At 41.1% G+C, this 19538-nt stretch overlaps 1 long non-coding RNA gene across 1 annotated transcript in view; it reads right to left on the bottom strand.

The window, feature by feature from the left end:
• Window positions 1–1672: 1672 nt before the first annotated feature.
• The window catches only part of LOC147994736 (uncharacterized), a 51328-nt gene continuing 33462 nt past the window's right edge, over window positions 1673–19538 (bottom strand). The window contains exons 2-3 of the long non-coding RNA XR_015687197.1: window positions 3173–3217; window positions 1673–2118 (exon numbers count right to left, since the gene is read on the bottom strand). This is a non-coding gene — a long non-coding RNA (uncharacterized LOC147994736). The remainder of the gene's footprint in view (window positions 2119–3172; window positions 3218–19538) is intronic.

Raw genomic sequence — 19538 nt, 5'->3', positions numbered from 1 at the left:
ACCAAAGACCAATTCCTGGGATGGGGATTTGCAGGAGTGCCAGTCCCAAAGACAGCAGATTTGTGGAAGTGTTTTTCTCTTTATTCCCTCTCTCCCTCCCTCTCTCTCTCCCTCTCTCCCTCCCTCCTTTCCCCTCTCCCCTTGCTCTTTCATTTTCAATTTCCCTCATTCTTTTCCTCCTATCTCTATCTCTGTATAATGGTCCACTAGGACTTTAAAAGTGTTTGAGCTGTAGTTACAACATACTGCTGGTAGAACAGAAAGGAAATAATGGGCAAGAATGCAGGGACAGGACCAGCTGTCCCTCTACCACACTTTCATTGACAATCTGATGAATAAAAGAACTAATTGAATCACTTTGGACTAGCTGAGTAAAATAGAGAAATCAGGACTGATTGATTGACAGAACAACTTAGCTGTCTGGGGTAATATAAACTGTAGTGTCAATTTATTTGACAAGACATCGTGCCATAGAAAATTAAAAGACCTTCTTAGTTGGGTAGGTGTTAAATGTGACCAGAAAAGTTGACCACAGGGCCTATGGACTTTTGTGGGGTTTCAAAAGTAAATGAATGAAATAATAAGAAACTAGTATTTCCCCAATGAAGGACTGCATAGGCTATCCCTGTGGCCCAACTGATGAAGTGTTCTGTTTTCAATGAACAATAGGATTAAATAATATCTAAATGTACTCAACGTTATTGATACTCAGTACCATGTTTTGTGAGCCTTTCTCCAAGGAATTAGCAGTTTTGTGGTCTTACCATAGTGATGTGACAAGGTGAATTCCACTAGAATGACATTTTTACTACTTCTATCCCTCATCTTGACACCTCAAGGACAGAATACCTTTAGGTAGTCCTGGACTTGTTAACTTGTGTATTCATGAGGGCACCATTTTAGAGTCAGAGTACATTACAGAGAGTGTTAGAAAGAGTACATTTCTTTGTTCTCTGTCTTAATATACACATTGGAGCTTGAAGGTCAAGCTTAACATGGGTAACAACTGAGTTACAAAGGGAGATGTGGTTGTGAGCTATTCTTGGACAGTCATATTTTAAAAGTTATGCTATTTCGATGGGGTTACTAGGGCTATTTCATCTGATCAGCATTAAAGAACCTCTTTTTAGCAAGGGTATGAGTTGTTGTATCCATTTAAACAGTGTAGCTACATGTTACTACCCCTATCACTTTGGAAAAAGAGACAGAAAACACTAGTAGCCACTTGCTTAAGAAAAGCTTTAGATTTTTAGGAATTTATAAGATTCTCTTTTTTTCCACTTTTAATTATCATTCTTTAACCTATTTTTTTTACAGTCCAGTCATTATCGCCCTCCCAGTCTGTTCTCCAACCATTCTTCATCCCATTCTTCCTCTCCCATCTCCAAGAGGGTGTCCCCACCCCCCACCCCAACAGACCTCATAACTCCCTGAGGCCTCGAATCTCTCAAGGGTTAGGTGCATCTTCTCTTACTGAGGCCAGACCATCAGTCCTCAGCTGTATATGAGCCAGGGGCCTCAGGTTATAAGAATTTATAATTTAAAGGAATTTATACAAGAAGTCAGAGAAGTATGGGGAATTATGAGGCTTAGATTTAGCCCAAGGAATAAAATAGTTGTTAGGGATAACATGGGGATATAGCATTATTAGAAAAAGGATCACACAGACAACCAAGATCGAGATCCACCTTTATTGAAGGGAAAGACATAATGGCATATTTTATGGAAGTTCCAGGAACTGCATTACCTCATCCCAAGTAAAATCCATGAGATCACCCTGGAGAAAGAGATCAAGAATGAAATCTCTAAGTTGGGAACTGGTGATCTCTTGGGTATTAGAGGGGAAATAGGCAGGGAGATTTCGAAGGATAATATCAAAGAAGTGGTGAGCATGTCGGATAGGGCTTGACGTGGCGTTCATGAGTCTCTGAGTATTAGTACTTGATCTTCGGAACACCTGGAGTCTTCTTGAACAGCAAATGTAGATGGAAGGCAGGCTGGTTGATCTTGCACTGTGGCGGAGAGATGGATGCAGGGGAGAAAATCTTTGAATCGTCACTCAAGAGAGTCAGAGAACTTGGTGGAAGTTGGTTCAGAAGGTTTTCAGGAACCTCTCACCTGTGAAAGAACCTTGAGATATTACTCCGTCCCCAATCCCATCTGTTAAGGAGAGTTCTTTCTTAGTGAGGAGGCATCTGGTTGAAGACTGCCCTAGGTCTCTCCTTGATCTTGTTCCTGAAATACTGTCTTATTTCCTTGCTGTCATCCTCAATTCTCTGCACAATGCCATCTCTCCCTTGTCTAGCTCATTGGGTAGGCCTTTGCTCTTGTCATTAATGACCATGATGATTAGTCCCAGAGATGTCACAAAAATCACAAGTTAATGCATTTCAGAGTTCAATGAAAGATCTGGGTCAAGATATGTCCTTTCACATAGGACCTCAAATGGGCTAATATATGTATTTGTGGAGGGATATATAACATGAGAAGGGTTGCCCAGGACCATTGGGTTTTTTAAGATTAGCTGGGTATGAGGGTTGGGGATTTAGCTCAGTGGTAGAGTGCTTGCCTAGGAAGCCCAAGGCCCTGGGTTCGGTCCCCAGCTCCGGAAAAAAAAAAGAACCAAAAAAAAAAAAAGATTAGCTGGGTATGGAGATCTTTAATATTTGGGGTCTCAAGGAAAGGACATGAAACCTGGATACGGGGAATACCTAACCACTTTGAAAGGATTTTACATAGCAGATCAAGCTGTAAAGTAATATTCAGTTCAGAGTACTGTTCAGGGGCCATCGATCTCTGTCTGGAGTGTGCACTGTGGTTGAACCAAATTACAGAAGAACATAATATACTTCATTTTCTAGGTATAGGATAAAATTCAGTCTTAAAGTACATTCCAATAGTGAGCCTGAAGTATTAAAAGGGTCATCTAATGGAAGCACAAGTGATCAGTGATCCTGAGTTCTAACAGGACAACCTCCAAAGAAAAAGGGGCCCAAGATATGTGCAACTAAAAGAGATTTCTGGCAGGGCCTCCTACCTGATTGAAAGAACTCCAGAGGAGGAGATAGGTGTCTGCAGAGGACTTGTGATGTGGGACCAATTGGTTCTACAACCAACAGCTAAAGGGTATAAAACACTGGATAGGGTCTAGGTTTGCTTAGGAGAAACTCACCAATGTATATCCTCAGTTGAACAAATTCAGTCTCAGAGGGCTGTCCTGAAGAGAAAAGAAAAGTAAGTAAAGAATATAGAAAAATATTCACTGCAACATGTGCAAATTCACCCAAGACAACTGGCCACTGACTGCTATGTGACATTTTGGGTACTGGGATGGAATTAGAACAAAAGCATCCCTGTGTCCCTTGCGTGCTAAGTAGTTAGGGTCACTATGACTCAATCATTCATATCCCACCAAAGAACTGTCTTATCTTGGTCAGGAATTACCAATGTCCAGGGAAGAAAGGTACTTCTACAAAACGGTCTATAATTAAATGTCTTCCTTAATTTTTGAGCCAACTTACAGTCCCAAGAAACAAATTGAAAAATAAAATGACATCATTAGCCATATGAGCCCAGTTTTCAGTTATTTATTGTAGTATACCAAAAATCTCAATATACATAATTGTTTAATGTGCTTATAAAATATACATAGTCAGAGGATAGATTGTAAGATGAATCTTTCAAATATTTTTTGAAGTGGAAACTTTTATAATCCCTGGCAAAAATAAAGTGAACCTGCAAATGATCAAAATAAAATATCTAGAAAAAAATCTCCCACATATCTAGCCTTCTTATAAAGTAACCCATGGACCAAGGAAGAAATCAGACACAAAAATTAGAAAATATTGTGAAGCAACAAAAAGTATAATACATCAATATTTTGAAGTAGAATTAAAACACAACATAAAATTTTAGTTTTGAATGAAGTCAAAATGGATAGTCATATATAAACAGGGAGCCTTTTAAAAAATCGATGGTCTTATCTTCATTAGAAACTAAAGAGGTTAACAAATTATACTTAGAGAAAGGGAAGAGAAGAGAATAGCAAATATTAAAAACAGAAATCAATGGTTTAGTAATAGAGGACTGAAATATAGCTTAGTCCTCAGAGTATATGCCAGCCTCCTTGAGGACTGGATTGATCCCCAGTACTATATAAGCCGGAGCAAAGTTGCATAAGTGTAATTCCAGTTCTTGGAAGTTAGATGCAGAAAATGTGCCTCAAAGCTATCTTTGGCACACAGCAAATTGGAGGCCAACTTGAACTTGCTTTCAACAGATGGAAACAAGAAGAAGAAAAAAAAAGTTCAGTGCATATGGATCACTTTGTATACATCATACTGTGCCTATACATGATTGGTTGCTCCCACTTTAATGGCAATCCCTCTCTGCTATCACTACTATTAAAGGTATAATGAGTTGCAAGGACTGTCTAGTCAAACTTGTGGCTACCCTGCCAGTTGCTCTCTTGAACTGGTCAGCCTGGTAGCTTTGTATCTTCCAGATTGCTTATTACAGGAAGGGCAGCAGCTTGCCGCTTTCTGCTGGTTCTCTGACTCGGGTTTGGGACATTTGAGCTAATGAGCTTTAGATGAGCTTCTGGATTTGGGCCAATGTTATAATGGGGTGAAACTCTTGGAATCCTTGGGTGTGGGAGAGAATGAGTTGTGCTTTGCCAAGGACTTGAATCTTCAAGGGCCAGATGGCATCGGGTGGCAGACGAATTGGAAGCTGGACTCAAGAATCTTGACCATTCTGAGATGTGTCTGCGTTGCATGATGCCTGGGATCTTGAATATGACAGGATTTACTCCAGTGGCTAAGATAGGTTACAGGTAGAGTTATCCTTAAAGCTTACCAGAGCTAAGTGAGTCTGATCAAATCACATGTACATGTAAAAGTAGAGAATTTCTTCTGCTGAGTAAAGAAGTAGTCAGATTTTCCAAAACAGGGTTTGATATAGCACAGCAAGCCTGGTTATTCTGAGACAATGTGAAAAGAAATGAAGCTGACCTTTGATTGCAGAAAGCAGCCCCACACTGACTGCCAACCAGGAAATGTGGAACTCAGCACTACAGACATAAGAGAATAAATTCTGCCAACGACCTGAATGAATTCTGAGACTCATTTTCTCTTGAGTCTCTAGTCAAAAATGCAAGCCAGCTGAAACTCAATTTATAGCCCTTGAAACACAGAGAATTCAGCCTCGCCGTAAGAAATGTAGGTCCCACAAAACTATGAAATAGTTATTGATCAGCTAAATTCGTGGAACTTTGTGAATATCCCTATAGAAAACTAATATAGGGCCCTGAAATCTTAACAAATCAATATGAAAATGAGTAAAAAGAGTAATAAGTGGCCAATAAATAGCAGATCGTTATACCATGTTCAAGAGGATTTGGCTTGCATACACTAAGTTTGCATTTTAAAAGGGAAAAACCGGCCCAAATCCCATGGGGAAGAGAGCCGACCATCCAGGAGTGCAGACATCCTGAGGGCGCAGGACAGACTGCCACCTCTGCACACCTCAGCCCACATCCCTGGTCCAAGGCAAAACTGCACAGTGCCCCTGGACTCAAGAATATAGGAGTTGACAGCCGCCAGTATCCGTGGTTCTGGTCTGCGCCCAGGACCAAATTGAACCGGCCAAACAGCTCCCTACATGCAAATCCCATGTGGGAGAGAGCTGGACCCTCAGAAGTGTGGATACTCCTGAGAAGTCAGAGGAGACTACCCTCTGCCCACAGTCCAGACCCAAGAGGGAATCACATAATGCCAACTGTGCCCACTGGGTGCAAGGACCTAAGAGCAATTAGGGGCAGGATGCTTTGATTCCTGCCCACACCTAGAGCTGGAAGACAGTCTCCAGAAGCGCCGCAAAACCTGAGAGCAGGGGTAAGACCCACTTTGCTGCTACCAAGTGGCCTGCCTGGTGGATTCAGGATACACAGAGGCAGAAGTCCTCTGGGTCACGGCACTTCCTGTTTCTGGCTCTGCCCAGAAGCGAACTGATATACCATCCTACAGTTCCCTGCACCCAAATCCCGTGGGGAAGAGAACTGACCACCCAGAAGTGCAGACATCACGAGACCACAAGAGAGAATGCCACCTCTGCACACCTCTGCCCACATACCTGGTCCAAGGAAAAACTGTACAGTGCCTCTGGACATAGGGATATAGGAACAGACAGACAGCGGTCCTGAACTGGAAGACAGTCTCCAGGAGTGCCACCACACCTGAAATCAGAGGACCTGTTCTCAGGAAAGGCTGAAAGAAAACAGGAAAATAGTTCTACAGGAGTGCTGACACAGAGGCCTAGAGCAGGGTCAAGTCACTCTCAGAAACAGCAAGACAAGCAAACACCAGAGACAACCCAATGGCTAGAGGCAAGCACAGGAACCTAATCAACAGAAACAAAGAATATTTGGCATCATCATCAGAGCCCATTTCTCCCACCAAAGAAAATACTGTATACCCAAACACACCAGAAAAGCAATATTTAGATTTAAAATCACATTTTTTTTGATAATGATGGAGGACTTTAAGAAAGATATAAAGAACTCTCTTAAAGAAATGCAGGAAAACACAAGTAAACAAGTAGAAGCCCTTAGAGAGGAAACATAAAAATCCCTGAGAGAATTACAGGAAAGCACAACCAAACAGGTGAATGAATTGAAAATGGAAATAGAACCAATAAAGCACAAAGGCGGACAACCCTGGATATAGAAAACCAAAGGAAGAGACAAGGAATCACAGATACAAGCATCACCAACAGAATACAAGAGATAGAAGAGAGAATCTCAGGAGCAGAAGATTCCATAGAAATCATCGACACAACTGTCAAAGATAATGTAAAACAGAAAAAACTCCTAGCCCAAAACGTACAGGAAATCCAGGACATAATGAGAAGATCAACCTAAGGATAATAGATATAGAAGAAAGTGAAGACACCCAACTTAAAGGGCCAGTAAATACATTCAACAAAATTATAGAAGAAAACTTCCCTAACCTAAAGAGAGAGATACCTATAAACCTACAAGAAACCTACAGAACTCCAAATAGATTGGACCAGAAGAGAAATTCCTCCCGTCACATAATAGTTAAAACACCAAATGCACAAAACAAAGAAAGAATATTAAAAGCAGTAAGGGAAAAAGGTCAAGGGACATATAAAGGCAGACCTATAAAAATTACACCAGACTTCTCACCAGAGACTGTGAAAGCCAGAAGATCCTAGACAGATGTCATACAGACCCTAAGAGCACACATGCCAGCCCAGGTTACTGTATCCTGCAAAACTATCAATTAACATAGATGGAGAAACCAAGATATTCCATGACAAAACCAAATTTACACATTATCTTCCTATAAATCCAGCCCTACAAAGGATAATAGATGGAAAACTCCAACACAAGGAGAGAAACTACACCGTACAGAAAGCAAGACTATAATTTCCTTGCAATGAAACAAAAAGAGAGACAAAAAAACGTAATTCCACCTCTAGCAACGAAAATAACAGGAAGCAAAAAATCACTTTTCCTTAATATCTCTCAACATCAACAATAGTACAAGATTTAAACACCCCACTCTCATCAGTGGACAGGTCACAGAAAGAGAAATCAGAGACATAGAGAAACTAACAGAACTTATGAACAAAATGGATTTAACAGATATTTATAGAACATTCCATCCTAAATCGAAAGGATATACCTTCTTCTCAGCACCTGATGGAACCTTCTCCAAAACTGACCATATAATCTGTCACAAAACAGGGCTCAGCAGATACAGGAAGATAGAAATAATCCCATGCATCCTATCAGATCACCACGCACTAAGACTGGTCTTCGATAACAACAATAATAACAAAAAGTCCATGAATACATGGAAGTTGAACAATGCTCTACTCAATGACAACTTGGTCAAGGAAGAAAGAAAGAAAGAAATTGAAGACTAGGAATTTAATGAAAATGAAGATACAACATTCCCAAACTTATGCGACACAATGAAAGTGGTACTAAGAGGAAACCTCAGAGCTCTGAGTGCCTGCAAAAAGAAACAGGAGAGAGCATACATCAGCAGCTTGACAGCACACCTTAAAGCTCTAGAACAAAAAGAAATAAATAAACCCAAGAGGAGTAGAAGGCAGGAAATAATCAAACTCAGGGCTAAAATCAACCAAATAGAAACAAAAAGGACTATACAAAGAATCAATAAAACCAGGGGCTGGTTCTTTGAGAAAATCAACAAGATAGATAAACCCTTAGCCAGACTAACCAGATGTCAAAGAGAGTGTATCCAAATTAACAAAATCAGAAATAAAAAGGAAGACATAACAATAGAATCTGAAGAAATTTTTAAAAAAAAATCATCAGATTCTACTAGAAAAGCCTATATTCAACAAAACTGGAAAATCTGGAGGAAATGGACAATTTTCTAAACAGATACCAGGTACCAAAGTTAAATCAGGAAAAATAAACATCTAAACAACCCCATAACTCCTAAAGAAATAGAAGCAGTTACTAAAAGTCTCCCAACCAGAAAGAGCCCAGGTCAAGATGGGTTCAGTGCAGAATTCTATCAGACCCTCATAGAAGACCTCATACCAATACTGGCCAAACTATTCCACAAAATTGAAACAGACAGAGCACTACCAAATTCCTTCTATGAAGCCACAATTACTCTTATACCAAAACTACCCAAAGATCCAACAAAGAAAGAAAACTTCAGACCAATTTCCCTTATCAATATTGATGCAAAAATACTCAATAAAATGCTCACAAACCAAATACAAGAACACATCAAAATGATCATCCATCATGATCAAGTAGAATTCATCCCAGGGATGCAGGGATGGTTTAATATACGAAAATCCATCAATGTAATCCAGTATATAAGCAAACTCAAAGATAAGAACCACAGGATCATTTCATTAGATGCTGAGGAAGCATTTGACAAAATTTAACACCCATTCGTTATAAAAGTCCTGGAAAGATCAGGAATTCAAGGCCCATATCTAAACATAATAAAATCAATATACAGCAAACCAGTAGCTAACATCAAACTAAATGGAGAGAAACTTGAAGCAATCCCACTAAAATCAGGGACTAGGCAAGGCTGCCCATTCTCTCCCTACTTATTCAATACAGTACTCAAAGTCCTAGCCAGAGCAATCAGACAGCGAAAGGAGGTGAAAGGGATACAAATTGGAAGGGAAGAATTCAAAATATCACTATTTGCAGATGATATGTACTTAAGTGACCCCAAAAGTCCCACCAGAGAACTACTTAACCTGATTAAAAAAAAACTTCAGTAAGAGTTGGGGTATAAAATTAACTCAAACAAATCAATAGCCTTCCTCTATTCAAAGGGTAAACAGACTGAGAAAGAAATTAAGGAAATGACACCCTTCACAATCGTTCCAAATAATATAAAATATTTTGGTGTGACTTTAACCAAGGAAGTGAAAGATCTGTATGACAAGAACTTCAAGTCTCTGAAGAAAGAAATTGAGGAAGATAAGAGAAGATGGAAAGATCTTCCATGCTCATGGATTGGCATGATTAATATAGTAAAGATGGCCATTTTGCCAAAAGCAGTCTACAGAATCAATGCAATCCCCATGAAAACTCCTACTCAATCCTTTATAGAAATAGAAAGAGCAATTTGCAAATTCATCTGGAATAACAAGAAAAAGAAAAAGAAAAACAGGATAGTGAAAACTCTACTCAACAATAAAAGAACTTCTGGGGGAATCACCATCCCTGACTTCAAGCATTATGACAGAGCAATACTCATAAAAATGATACGGTTTGGTACAGAGACAGGCAGATAGATCAGTGGAACAGAATTGGAGACCCAGAAATGAACCCACACACCTATGGTCACTTGATCTTTGAGAAAGGAGCTAAAACCATCCCATGGAAAAAGATAGCATTTTCAACAAATAGTGCTGGTTCAACTGAAGGTCAGCATGTAGAAGAATGCAAATCAATCCATTCTTATCTCCTTGTGCAAAGCTTAAGTCCAAGTGGATCAAGGACCTCCACATCAAACCAGATACACTCAAACTAATAGAAGAATATGTGGGGAAGAGTCTCAAACACATGGGCACTGGCAAAAATTTCCTGAACAAAACAACAAGGGCTTATGCTCTAAGATCAAGAATAGACAAATGTAAGGCAAAAGACACTGTCCTTAGGACAAAATGGCAACCAACAGATTGGGAAAAGATCTTTACCAATCCTGCATCTAATAGAGGGCTAATTTCCAAAATATACAAAGAACTCAAGAAGTTAGACTCCAGAGAGTCAAATAACCCTATTAAAATATGGGGTACAGAGCTAAACAAAGAATTCTCAGTTGAGGAATATCAAATGGCTGAGAAGCACCTAAAGAAATGTTCGTCATTCTTAGCCATCAGGGAAATGCAAATCAAAACAACCCTGAAATTCCACCTCACACCAGTCAGAATGGCTAACATCAAAAACTCAGGTGATAGCAGATGCTGTCGAGGATGTGGAGAAAGAGGAACACTCCTCCATTGTTGGTGGGATTGCAAACTGGTACAACCACTCTGGAAATGAGTCTGGAGGTTCCTCAGAAAATTAGACATTCCACTACCTGAGGACCCAGCTCTACCAGTCCTGGGCATATACCCAAAAGATGCTATTATTTATAATAGCCAGGAACTGGAAAGAACCCAGATGCCCTTCAACAGAGGAATGGATTCAAAAAATATGGTACATCTACATAATGGAGTTCTACGCAGCTATCAAAAACAATGACTCCATGAAATTCATAGGCAAATAGAATGAACTGGAAAAATATCATCCTGAGTGAGTTAACTCAATCCCAGCAAAACACACTTGGTATGCACTCACTGATAAGTGGATATTACCCAAAAAGCTCGAATTACCCAAGATGCAGTCCACAGACCACAGGAAACTCAAGAAGAAGGGTGACCAAAATGTGGATGCTTCCACTCCTTCTTAAAAGGGGGAAAATATCCAGAGGGGGGATGTGGAAGCAAAGTTTAGAGCAGCAACTCAAAGAACAGCCATTCAGGGCCTGACTCACATGTAGCCACCAAAACTAGATAAGATTGATGAATCTATAAAGTGCATGCTGAAAGGGACTGGATATAGAATCTCTCCTGAGAGACACATCCAGAGCAAGTTCAATACAAAGCTTAATGCTAGCAGCAAACCACCGAACTTAGAACAGGACCTCCTTGGGGGGAACTAGAGGAAGGATTGAAAGAGCTGAAGGAACTTGCAACCCCATAAAAACAACAATGCCATCCAACAAGAGCTTCCAGGGACTAAACCACTACTGAAAGATTATATATGGGCTGACCCAGGGCTCCAACTGCATATGTAGCAGAGAATAACCTTGTTGGGGCACCAGTTGAAGGGGAAGCCCTTGGTCCTGCCAAAGTTGGATCCCCAGTGCAGAGGAATATGGGGGTGGGCAATAAGGGGGATGTATGTGGGAATACCTGTATGGTGGAGGGAAGGGAGGGAATGGAGCTTATGGACAGGAAGCCAGGAAGGTGAATAACATTTGTAATGTAGGCAAAGAAATATATCTAATAAAAATTAAAAAAAACACCCGAGGATCCCGGCCCGCAGCAGCTCTCTGCTCCCAGACCCGGTGAGAGAGAGACCCAACCGCCTGGTCAGGTGGGCACTCCTGAGGCTGCAGAGCGGAAGAGACCACCAACACTGCTCACCCCTGCCCACATCCCTGGCCCAAGAGGAAACTGTATAAGGCCTCTGGGCTCCCGTGGGGGAGGGCCCAGGAGCAGCAGGACACCTGCCAGAGACACCGCCGGACCCTGAAGGAAACAGACCGGATAAACAGTTCTCTGCACCCAAATCCCGTGGGAGGGAAAGCTAAACCTTCAGAGAGGCAGACAAGCCTGGGAAACCAGAAGAGACTGCTCCCTGCACACACATCTCAGACGCCAGAGGAAAAAGCCAAAGACCATCTGGAACCCTGGTGCACTGAAGCTCCCGGAAGGGGCGGCACAGGTCTTCCTGGTTGCTGCCGCTGCAGAGAGCCCCTGGGCAGCACCCCACGAGCAAACCTGAGCCTCCGGACCACAGGTAAGACCAAATTTTCTGCTGCAAGAAAGCTGCCTGGTGAGCTTGGGACACACGGAAGCAGAATTTCTCTAGGACCAGGCACGTTCTGTGTTTACCGGAAGTCCCACACCCGAGGATCCCGGCCCGCAGCAGCTCTCTGCTCCCAGACCCGGTGAGAGAGAGACCCAACCGCCTGGTCAGGTGGGCACTCCTGAGGCTGCAGAGCGGAAGAGACCACCAACACTGCTCACCCCTGCCCACATCCCTGGCCCAAGAGGAAACTGTATAAGGCCTCTGGGCTCCCGTGGGGGAGGGCCCAGGAGCAGCAGGACACCTGCCAGAGACACCGCTGGACCCTGAAGGAAACAGACTGGATAAACAGTTCTCTGCACCCAAATCCCGTGGGAGGGAGAGCTAAACCTTCAGAGAGGCAGACAAGCCTGGGAAACCAGAAGAGACTGCTCCCTGCACACACATCTCGGACGCCAGAGGAAAAAGCCAAAGACCATCTGGAACCCTGGTGCACTGAAGCTCCCGGAAGGGGCGGCACAGGTCTTCCTGGTTGCTGCCCCTGCAGAGAGCCCCTGGGCAGCATCCCACGAGCGAACCTGAGCCTCGGGACCACAGGTAAGACCAAATTTTCTGCTGCAAGAAAGCTGCCTGGTGAACTCAAGACACAGGCCCACAGGAACAGCTGAAGACCTGTAGAGAGGAAAAACCACATGCCCGAAAGCAGAACACTCTGTCCCCATAACTGACTGAAAGAGAGGAAAACAGGTCTACAGCACTCCTGACACACAGGCTTATAGGACAGTCTTTCCACTGTCAGAAATAGCAGAACAAAGTAACACTAGAGATAATCTGATGGCGAGAGGCAAGCGCAGGAACCCAAGCAACAGAAACCAAGACTACATGCCATCATCGGAGCCCAATTCTCCCACCAAAACAAACATGGAATATCCAAACACACCAGAAAAGCAAGATCTAGTTTCAAAATCATATTTGATCATGATGCTGGAGGACTTCAAGAAAGACATGAACACACTTAGGGAAGCACAGGAAAACATTAATAAACAAGTAGAAGCCTACAGAGAGGAATCGCAAAAATCCCTGAAAGAATTCCAGGAAAACACAATCAAACAGTTGAAGGAATTAAAAATGGAAATAGAAGCAATCAAGAAAGAACACATGGAAACAACCCTGGATATAGAAAACCAAAAGAAGAGACAAGGAGCTGTAGATACAAGCTTCACCAACAGAATACAAGAGATGGAAGAGAGAATCTCAGGAGCAGAAGATTCCATAGAAATCATTGACTCAACTGTCAAAGATAATGTAAAGCGGAAAAAGCTACTGGTCCAAAACATACAAGAAATCCAGGACTCAATGAGAAGATCAAACCTAAGGATAATAGGTATAGAAGAGAGTGAAGACTACCAGCTCAAAGGACCAGTAAATATCTTCAACAAAATCATAGAAGAAAACTTCCCTAACCTAAAAAAAGAGATACCCATAGACATACAAGAAGCCTACAGAACTCCAAACAGATTGGACCAGAAAAGAAACACCTCCCGTCACATAATTGTCAAAACACCAAACGCACAAAATAAAGAAAGAATATTAAAAGCAGTAAGGGAAAAAGGTCAAGTAACATATAAAGGCAGACCTATCAGAATCACACCAGACTTCTCGCCAGAAACTATGAAGGCCAGAAGATCCTGGACTGATGTTATACAGACCCTAAGAGAACACAAATGCCAGCCCAGGTTACTGTATCCAGCAAAACTCTCAATTAACATTGATGGAGAAACCAAGATATTCCATGACAAAACCAAATTTACACAATATCTTTCTACAAATCCAGCACTACAAAGGGTAATAAATGGTAAAGCCCAACATAAGGAGGCAAGCTATACCCTAGAAGAAGCAAGAAACTAATCGTCTTGGCAACAAAACAAAGAGAATGAAAGCACACAAACATAACCTCACATCCAAATATGAATATAACGGGAAGCAATAATCACTATTCCTTAATATCTCTCAATATCAATGGCCTCAACTCCCCAATAAAAAGACATAGATTAACAAACTGGATACGCAACGAGGACCCTGCATTCTGCTGCCTACAGGAAACACACCTCAGAGACAAAGACAGACACTACCTCAGAGTGAAAGGCTGGAAAACAACTTTCCAAGCAAATGGTCAGAAGAAGCAAGCTGGAGTAGCCATTCTAATATCAAATAAAATCAACTTCCAACTAAAAGTCATCAAAAAAGATAAGGAAGGACACTTCATATTCATCAAAGGAAAAATCAACCAAGATGAACTCTCAATCCTATTTATCTATGCCCCAAATACAAGGGCACCTACATACGTAAAAGAAACCTTACTAAAGCTCAAAACACACATTGCACCTCACACAATAATAGTGGGAGATTTCAACACCCCACTCTCATCAATGGACAGATCATGGAAACAGAAATTAAACAGTGATGTAGACAGACTAAGAGAAGTCATGAGCCAAATGGACTTAACGGATATTTATAGAACATTCTATCCTAAAGCAAAAGGATATACCTTCTTCTCAGCTCCTCATGGTACTTTCTCCAAAATTGACCATATAATTGGTCAAAAAACGGGCCTCAACAGGTACAGAAAGATAGAAATAATCCCATGCGTGCTATCGGACCACCACGGCCTAAAACTGGTCTTCAATAACAATAACGGAAGAATGCCCACATATACGTGGAAATTGAACAATGCTCTACTCAATGATAACCTGGTCAAGGAAGAAATAAAGAAAGAAATTAAAAACTTTTTAGAATTTAATGAAAATGAAGATACAACATACTCAAACTTATGGGACACAATGAAAGCTGTGCTAAGAGGAAAACTCATAGCGCTGAGTGCCTGCAGAAAGAAACAGGAAAGAGCATATGTCAGCAGCTTGACAGCACACCTAAAAGCTCTAGAACAAAAAGAAGCAAATACACCCAGGAGGAGTAGAAGGCAGGAAATAATCAAACTCAGAGCTGAAATCAACCAAGTAGAAACAAAAAGGACCATAGAAAGAATCAACAGAACCAAAAGTTGGTTCTTTGAGAAAATCAACAAGATAGATAAACCCTTAGCCAGACTAACGAGAGGACACAGAGAGTGTGTCCAAATTAACAAAATCAGAAATGAAAAGGGAGACATAACTACAGATTCGGAGGAAATTCAAAAAATCATCAGATCTTACTATAAAAACCTATATTCAACAAAATTTGAAAATCGTCAGGAAATGGACAATTTCCTAGACAGATACCAGGTATCGAGGTTAAATCAGGAACAGATAAACCAGTTAAACAACCCCATAACTCCTAAGGAAATAGAAGCAGTCATTAAAGGTCTCCCAACCAAAAAGAGCCCAGGTCCAGACGGGTTTAGTGCAGAATTCTATCAAACCTTCATAGAAGACCTCATACCAATATTATCCAAACTATTCCACAAAATTGAAACAGATGGAGCCCTACCGAATTCCTTCTACGAAGCCACAATTACTCTTATACCTAAACCACACAAAGACACAACAAAGAAAGAGAACTTCAGACCAATTTCCCTTATGAATATCGACGCAAAAATACTCAATAAAATTCTGGCAAACCGAATTCAAGAGCACATCAAAACAATCATCCACCATGATCAAGTAGGCTTCATCCCAGGCATGCAGGGATGGATTAATATAAGGAAAACCATCAACGTGATCCATCATATAACAAACTGAAAGAACAGAACCACATGATCATTTCATTAGATGCTGAGAAAGCATTTGACAAAATTCAACACCCCTTCATGATAAAAGTCCTGGAAAGAATAGGAATTCAAGGCCCATACCTAAACATAGTAAAAGCCATATACAGAAAACCAGTTGCTAACATTAAACTAAATGGAGAGAAACTTGAAGCAATCCCACTAAAATCAGGTACTAGACAAGGCTGCCCACTCTCTCCCTACTTATTCAATATAGTTCTTGAAGTTCTAGCCAGAGCAATCAGACAACAAAAGGAGATCAAAGGGATACAGATCGGAAAAGAAGAGGTCAAAATATCACTATTTGCAGATGACATGATAGTATATTTAAGTGATCCCAAAAGTTCCACCAGAGAACTACTAAAGCTGATAAACAACTTCAGCAAAGTGGCTGGGTATAAAATTAACTCAAATAAATCAGTTGCCTTCCTCTATACAAAAGAGAAACAAGCCGAGAAAGAAATTAGGGAAACGACACCCTTCATAATAGACCCAAATAATATAAAGTACCTCGGTGTGACTTTAACCAAGCAAGTAAAAGATCTGTACAATAAGAACTTCAAGACACTGAGGAAAGAAATTGAAGAAGACCTCAGAAGATGGAAAGATCTCCCATGCTCATGGATTGGCAGGATTAATATAGTAAAAATGGCCATTTTACCAAAAGCAATCTACAGATTCAATGCAATCCCCATCAAAATACCAATCCAATTCTTCAAAGAGTTACACAGAACAATTTGCAAATTCATCTGGAATAACAAAAAACCCAGGATAGCTAAAGCTATCCTCAACAATGAAAGGACTTCAGGGGGAATCACTATCCCTGAACTCAAGCAGTATTACAGAGCAATAGTGATAAAAACTGCATGGTATTGGTACAGAGACAGACAGATAGACCAATGGAATAGAATTGAAGACCCAGAAATGAACCCACACACCTATGGTCACTTGATTTTTGACAAAGGAGCCAAAACCATCCAATGGAAAAAAGATAGCATTTTCAGCAAATGGTGCTGGTTCAACTGGAGGGCAACATGTAGAAGAATGCAGATCGATCCATGCTTATCACCCTGTACAAAGCTTAAGTCCAAGTGGATCAAGGACCTCCACATCAAACCAGACACACTCAAACTAATAGAAGAAAAACTGGGGAAGCATCTGGAACACATGGGCACTGGAAAAAATTTCCTGAACAAAACACCAATGGCTCATGCTCTAAGATCAAGAATCGACAAATGGGATCTCATAAAACTGCAAAGCTTCTGTAAGGCAAAGGACACTGTGGTTAGGACAAAACGGCAACCAACAAGTTGGGAAAAGATCTTTACCAATCCTACAACAGATAGAGGCCTTATATCCAAAATATACAAAGAACTCAAGAAGTTAGTCCGCAGGGAAACAAATAACCCTATTAAAAAATGGGGTTCAGAGCTAAACAAAGAATTCACAGCTGAGGAATACCGAATGGCTGAGAAACACCTAAAGAAGTATTCAACATCTTTAGTCATAAGGGAAATGCAAATCAAAACAACCCTGAGATTTCACCTCACACCAGTGCGATTGGCTAAGATCAAAAACTCAGGTGACAGCAGATGCTGGCGAGGATGTGGAGAAAGAGGAACACTCCTCCATTGTTGGTGGGATTGCAGACTGGTAAAACCATTCTGGAAATCAGTCTGGAGGTTCCTCAGAAAATTGGACATTGAACTGCCTGAGGATCCAGCCATACCTCTCTTGGGCATATACCCAAAAGACGCCTCAACATATAAAAGAGACACGTGCTCCACTATGTTCATCGCAGCCTTATTTATAATAGCCAGAAAATGGAAAGAACCCAGATGCCCTTCAACAGAGGAATGGATACAGAAAATGTGGTACATCTACACAATGGAATATTACTCAGCTATCAAAAACAACGAGTTTATGAAATTCGTAGGCAAATGGTTGGAACTGGAAAATATCATCCTGAGTGAGCTAACCCAATCACAGAAAGACATACATGGTATGCACTCATTGATAAGTGGCTATTAGCCCAAATGCTTGAATTACCCTAGATCCATAGAACAAACGAAACTCAAGACGGATGATCAAAATGTGAATGCTTCACTCCTTCTTTAAATGAGGGAAAAGAATACCCTTGGCAGGGAAGGGAGAGGCAAAGATTAAAACAGAGACTGAAGGAACACCCATTCAGAGCCTGCCCCACATGTGGCCCATACATATACAGCCACCCAATTAGACAAGATGGATGAAGCAAAGAAGTGCAGACTGACAGGAGCCGGATGTAGATCGCTCCTGAGAGACACAGCCAGAATACAGCAAATATAGAGGCGAATGCCAGCAGCAAACCACTGAACTGAGAATAGGTCCCCTATTGAAGGAATCAGAGAAAGAACTGGAAGAGCTTGAAGGGGCTCGAGACCCCAAAAGTACAACAATGCCAAGCAACCAGAGCTTCCAGGGACTAAGCCACTACCTAAAGACTATACATGGACTGACCCTGGACTCTGACCCCATAGGTAGCAATGAATATCCTAGTAAGAGCACCAGTGGAAGGGGAAGCCCTGGGTCCTGCTAAGACTGAACCCCCAGTGAACTAGTCTATGGGGGGAGGGCGGCAATGGGGGGAGGGTTGGGAGGGGAACACCCATAAGGAGGGGGAGGGGGGAGGGGGATGTTTGCCCGGAAACCGGGAAAGGGAATAACACTCGAAATGTATATAAGAAATACTCAAGTTAATAAAAAAAAAAAAAAGAAAAGAAAAAAAATTAAAAAAAAATTTTAAGGTTAACAGATTAAAGAAAGTGTCAGGACAGAGAAGGGAAAGAGAGCACAAAATCCCACCCCTTACCAAGAAGCTTTTTGTAATTGATAATTGATGGAGAAAAGGAAACCCATTTTCTCCAATGGAGTGTCACCATTAGGTCGGCCACACTCCAGTGCAGGCTTGGTGCAAGGAGAAACTGCCAGACACAAATGGAGTCGATGTTTTGTGTGTGCTTTTTGGCTGTGTCTTGGTGTCTTGTTAGGTCTTTTTTGTTTCTTTTGTTTTTAAGAGAGAGAGAGAGAGAGGAAGTCAGATGGGTATGGAGGTGAGGATGATATAGGAGGAGTTAGGGGAGGGGAAAAGATGTGACCAAAAATACATTGTCTGCAAAGAGCTAAATAAAGAAGAAAAGCTATCAGATTGTATCAGTTAGAGTTTTTTTTTAAAAAGTGACAAAATTTAACATTCACTCATGATCCCCTTATGAATCTGTGGCAGACCTAATAGCAAAAAGAGAGGGAAGGGCAGGTCAAATTATGATAAAACACATGTGCAAAATCCTAAAGTTAATGTCATGCTTAATAACAAGTACTGGATGTTAGCCCCCAAAGTTGAGAACCAGACAAGACTCATCTCTAACTATACATTAAATAAAATAAATGTATACATGTATAAAATACATTAAAGGGATATAGACAGCAAGCAGAAGAATATTCTGACCTATAGTTATAGACACCATTATGGTAAATCTAGTAAACCCCAAAGAATCTCACTGAAAGGAAATTGGAACTAAAATCAGACTTTAACACAGTTGTAGGCTATAAGTGAACCTGCAGAAATTAATCGGTTTTTTGATGCACAGCAATGAGCTGGAAAATAGACTTTAGCAAATA

Source organism: Rattus norvegicus, chromosome 4, assembly GCF_021556685.1.
Source record: "Rattus norvegicus strain SHRSP/BbbUtx chromosome 4, alternate assembly SHRSP_T2T, whole genome shotgun sequence".
Taxonomy (NCBI): Eukaryota; Metazoa; Chordata; class Mammalia; order Rodentia; family Muridae; genus Rattus; species Rattus norvegicus.
The sequence above is the reverse complement of the archived record's forward strand: the minus strand, read 5'-3'. Positions and strand labels throughout refer to the sequence as shown.